The sequence below is a fragment of the Prunus persica genome, chromosome G6 (genome assembly GCF_000346465.2).
Source record: "Prunus persica cultivar Lovell chromosome G6, Prunus_persica_NCBIv2, whole genome shotgun sequence".
NCBI classification, from domain to species: domain Eukaryota; kingdom Viridiplantae; phylum Streptophyta; class Magnoliopsida; order Rosales; family Rosaceae; genus Prunus; species Prunus persica.
In genome coordinates, this window is record NC_034014.1 from 20,994,906 (window position 1) to 21,000,905 (window position 6,000).

The 6,000-nt window shown below is 37.7% G+C and overlaps 1 pseudogene; it reads left to right on the forward strand.

Annotated features, from left to right (window-relative positions):
• Positions 4,143-5,338, forward strand: LOC18774827 (annotated as a pseudogene).

The following is a 6,000-nucleotide window of genomic DNA, read 5'->3' on the forward strand; positions in this document are numbered from 1 at the left end:
ATGTATATGGACTGTGAATTTTGGTTACCTACCGATGGGGTTCAAGTAATATGGCACATGACAATAACGAGTTGGCAACCCCTGAGATAATGTGGTTAGGATTGAGACCCCATGATTTGGACAAGTATAAGATAACGGAAAAAGCATAGGCAAGCAAGAAAAATTTTTGAGTAGTCATACATTGATAATATAGAGAGAGAAAACAGTATATCACAGATAATCCGAATTTGGTTGAAGAGGTAAATATGAGTAAATAGCCCACACCTGGGGTGTTGGCCAAATACCCTCCGATGCCTAAGTTAATTCAATTGGATCTTTGAGAAAAGATATGGCAATAGCTAAAATGAATGAATTTTTCTCTCACGAGTTGAGTCGGGTGGCTGGAGTCATGTGTGGTGGCACTTAGCCGTGTAAGGAGATAGGGTGAGAAGGGAAGTGAGAGAGAAAGAATGGTGTTTCTCTCGGTTTTTGGAATTAGGTTTAGCATGGTATCAGAGCCAATATTCAGTTGGCGAGTCCTTACTTAGTTAGGATTTCCATTCCTTACTATGTAAGAATTTTGGTTATTTACCAATTTATCTAGTCATATTATAATTGAGATTTATTTTCTATTGTTATTTATATTTATTTTCTATTTTATTTAGGGTTATATTTCTTTATAAATACCTCCATATTGGAGAAGAATAAATATATGAGCATATAACTGAATATTTGTCCTACTTTGTTTTACTTGATATTTGAGCTAGGTTTTCTTGTGACATGTGCTTGCGTTCTCCTTGCAATTGAATTACTCTCCTCCCCTCCTCTTTAAGAAGGGAGGAGGAGTGAAAAAGATATGTTTCTCTTTCCCATATAGATATTGCCTATTTCTTGACTCCGACAACCCCATCTCTTCAGGAGGAGAGGAGGATTGAAGAGAATTTGTGTCTGCATTAATTAGCTAAAGTTGATATGGAAGAATTTGTTATCATTTTCAACTATCATTTATGTGGTCATTGTCGTTGTTGTGGTCACTGCTACTGCCATTGATGTTGCCTTTGTTTGCTTCGCTTTCTATTCTTTTTCATTGCCAATGATGTCAATGTGTTTTGATTAGTCTCTACAACATAAAAAAAAAAAAAAAAAAAACTAACCCTAACACTACCTATTTTCAATGCACTATACAGCTAGCCTATAATCCTAGCCCGCCGTCGTTGTCTACCTTGCTACCGTCGTCGTCGCCTACCTTGCTATTGTCGCCACTGTCGCCACCCCGCCATCCATCACCATGCTGAATGTTGATGCCTTTATTTCTTTACTTGCTTCTAGTTAAACTTCACCTATTGCTTCTCCTACCCTTATTATGATGGTTCATACTGAATCGTCCACCAACCTACTATTGTGATTCAAATTGAATGGATCCAACTATGCGATTTGGGCTTCGATGATCGAACTCTATGCTACTTCTCAAGGAAAATTGGGTTACTTAACTCGTGACTCTAATGCCCCAGATTCCAAAGATTTATATTTCAAAAAATGGAAAATTAATTATGCTACCTTGAAAAGTTGGATGATATGCACTATGGAACCTAGTTTGTTGAATAAGTTTCATACTTACTTACTATCGTGCTCATAGGAATTTTGTATTATGTCTTACCTACTGTTGTGCTCACAGGGTTTCCATGTTCTGCCTTATCTACTACCGTGCTCACAGGGTTTCTGTGTTCTGCCTTACCTACAATTGTGCTCACATGGTTTCTGTGTTATGCCTTACCTACTGCCGTGCTAACAAGGTTTCTGTGTTCTACCTTATCTACTGTCATGTTCACAAGGTTTTTGTGTTTTGCCTTACTTACTATAGTGCTCACAAGGTTTCTATGTTCTGCTTTTATATGTTCTTCTATGTCCCCTATTTGTTAGGGTTAGTCAGTTATTTCACTCGTAGTTTATGACAAGACATTCTATGCAATTGTTCGATTGGTCAATGTCGAGTATGGTGTTCTATGACTCACTTGTCAAGTTGGGCATGAGAAATAACTTTGCCCCAGGGGGAGTGTTGGCGAGTCCTTAGTTGGGATTTTGGTAACTTACCCATTCATCTAGTCCTATTATAATTGAGATTTATTTCATATTGTAATTTATATTTATTTTCTATTGTAATTTGGATTTATTTTCTATTTTATTTAGGGTTATACTTCTTTATAAATACCTCCATATTGGAGAAGAATAAAGATATGAACATATATAAGCATATAATTGAATATTTGTCCTACTTTGTTTGACTTGCTAAAATATGAATAGGGTGCATTTTTGCTCACCACTTTAACCCTAGGTGTACCCTCACCATCTCTCCAAAAAGTTGACACATGTCCATGGGTTTAACTATAGTTAATTCTTTATTTTTTATTTATTTGATGACATTATTATGAGAGAGAAACAATACTTCAATAAATTTCCTGATTTACCCTTGTTCTAACCTAGCAAACTTTCCACTTTTCTAAATTAATTAACAACAACCCAAATAAATAATTGACACTTTCCACTTTTCGAGTCCAATGTTGGTAGAAACGTTAAGGAAACAAAAAATAAGGGTTTAACTACAACTAAAACCAATATCATATGTAAAAGTGAATCAGCCGAGCACTCAAAAAAAGCAGCTAAAAGTTACCATCTTTTGCAGATTTCTCTTCCAACCAAAACAAAGGTTTCAAACAAAGGCCAGTCAAAACCGTCTCTTGTAAACAAAATGAGACAAAACAAAGTGGTGAGCAAAAATGGAGTTAACATAAAGCCAATTGAGATTCAAAGTATTTGGGCGTGTTCTTCAAAGTATTGAAGTCTGTCAATTGCCAATTATTTATTTTGGTTGTTGTTAATTAATTTAGAAAAGTGAAATTGTCACACCCCGGGATCGGCTCCGCCGTAGCACGATATTGTCCGCTTTGGGCCCCCCTCTCTGCCCTCACGGTTTTGTTTTTGGGAACTCACGAGCAACTTCCCAGTGGGTCACCCATCCTGGGATTGCTCTAGCCCCCAATTCGCTTAACTTCAGAGTTCCTACGACTCCGAAGCCAGTGAGCTCCCAAAAGGCCTCGTGCTAGATGGATGCGGGTGTGCACATATAAGGCACATCACCCCCTCTCCGTTTGGTTGATGTGGGATCTTACAATCCACCCCCCTTAAGGGCCCAACGTCCTCGTCGGCACACTCGCACCACACGGCAGAGTGGCTCTGATACCAAATTGTCACATCCCGGGATCAACTCCGCCGTAGCACGATATTGTCCGCTTTGGGCCCCCCTCTCTGCCCTCACGGTTTTATTTTTGGGAACTCACGAGCAACTTCCCAGTGGGTCACCCATCCTGGGATTGCTCTAGCCCCCAACTCGCTTAACTTCAGAGTTCCTACGACTCCGAAGCCAGTGAGCTCCCAAAAGGCCTCATGCTAGATGGATGCGGGTGTGCACATATAAGGCACATCACCCCCTCTCCGTTTGGTTGATGTGGGATCTTACATTTGCTAGGTTAGAATAAGAGTAAATCAGGAAAAATCTTATTGAAGTATTGTTTCTCTCTCATAATAATGTCATCAAATAAATAACAAATAAAGAATTAACTATAGTTAAACCCATAGACATGTGTCAACTTTTGGGAGGGGTGGTGAGGGTACACCTAGGGTTAAAGTGGTGAGCAAAAATGCACCCAATATGAATATAGTTTGAATATTTTAGGTTAATTGTATTCTTCTCCATAATGAGGTATATGTAGGAGTTTACAAGGGTGCTTTAGAAGGAAATGGATACAGTAATTAATTGGGAGAATATCTCCTAATTATACAAGGATGTGTCAACTATATAAAATAAGGGAGTATATCACCTAATTAACTTAAGAAATAAATCTCTTTAATTTAGTAGGTTAACTCAGGTCAACATTTTTTTCCATGTGAGCATGACAGTACCAAGTATGAGGATTATATTGCGGGACACTACATGGTAAAAAGGATACACTTTAACCTAAACTTTAATACCAAGTATGAGGATTATTCCTTTTACTCTAACTCACCTAATAAGCATATTTTTCAGTTCTTCTATAAACACCCTTCATTCATTTGACTATTGTGTCATTTGCTTTAACAACACCAAAAGTTTAAGATAAGAAAAATAAATGGTTCAACAAATTATTGATTTGCTAAAGGAGGAGCTGCCAGTGTTCCAAACGTCTTTGGTACTCACCAGGGATGTCAAGACCGGCCTTGTCCTTGTTGACATTGTTAATGGTTTATGTACCGTCGGTGCTGAAAATTTGGTATATAAGATAGATAGATTTATGTACCACATCAGTTTTCAAAATTTGGTTCTAAGTTTAATAATTTTCTTTTGTCCAGTGACATAGTTTAACATTGCAATGGTGCATTTTGTGATGCATATTAAATAGGCACCAACACAGCCTGATAACCAAATCTCTGAAATGGTGGACGAGTCGGTGACAGTTGCAAGAGATTTATGTGACTGAAAGTCGCCTGTCTTTGCTTTCCTTGATTCTCATCACCCTACATTCCTGAGCCTCCTTATCCTCCTCATTACATTGCTGGAACTGATGAAGCAAAGCTAGTCCCATGTGCCCTTTTGTTCTTAGCTTCTTATTTGTCCATATCCTAGTAACTCTCTTTTAATTACATAATCATCTGCAGCCCTGCAATGGTTGGAGAATGAAGCTAATGTGATACTTAGGCATAAAGATTGCATCGATGGGTTCCTTGGTTCTGTTGCGAAAGATGGCTCTACTGTTTTTATCAATTGGGTGCAAAGTAATCAGATCAAAGTTGTAAGCATTTCCTAAACCCCAAAAACTGCCCATATGCTTGAATTTTTCTGTTGTTGTCTACATTTCCCATTTATTTTTCTTTTCCTTGTGTTCCAAGATATTGGTCGTAGGGATATGCACATATATATGTGTCCTAGATTTTGTGTGTGCAACTTTGTCCACAAGAAATCGAGGTTTCCTTGTCCCTCTGGAGGATGTGATTGTGTATTCCCGGGGTTGTTCCACTTTTGATATTCCTATTGAAGTTACCAACACTTCCAAAGATGTTGTAGGTCATCCCCAGGTACTTCAAAATTCTAATCAAATCTTTGTATGGCTAGTAGTTGTCTTGTTCTGATTTTCTTTTATTTTTTTCCCTTTTGACATTGCATATATAAAATTCAAATGGATAAATTATTATATGGTACCGCGTGGTCTAATATGGCTGGACGACGACATTTTTCACTTTTAGGGTACAGAATCCTGTCAATGTAATATTTGGACTACATGGTTGATATTATTTCTCACTTTTAGGGTATAAATCAATAAATATTCACTTATTTTATCACATATAGACAAGTTATATCACATGATCATGCTTGAGTACTACACTATGTTTGGTACACCGTATTAGACTCTGGATAGAAGTAAATAATCCATGTCACTTGTTTGGTGTCAACTTGTATTATTTAATTATCCGACTATATTAAATGGATTGTGCTTTTCATACTCTCCTTAACTGACCAACTAATACAACGCACACACCCAGTTTAGATAATGCACGTTTAATTATAAGAATGAAAACACGCTCTCTCTCTTATTTCTTCCTCATGTTCTCATCTATGTCACTCTCTCTCTCTCTCTCTCTCTCTCTCTCTCTCTCTCTCTCTCTCTCTCTCTCCAATCTCCAAATTTGGAGATCTGGAGTGCAAAACCACCTTGTCGTCTCTTCTTATAGATCTCATCTCAGTGATCTCACTCCAAAACACTCTCGCAGAGAGAGAGTGCTCCCTTGGCTTAATAGTAAATTTGATCAGATGTTGCGGGTTTTGAATCACCCAACTTGGAAGACTTTTGCTGAATTTATGCATCTATATCTACTGTCCGTGCTCCCTGTTGTGCTGTTGTTTTTAAGGTTACCGTTTGTTAATATATTAGATAGCCAGACATCATGTTCATTTAGTTTGTTGGATGTTTTCTCACCCCTTATTAAATTCTA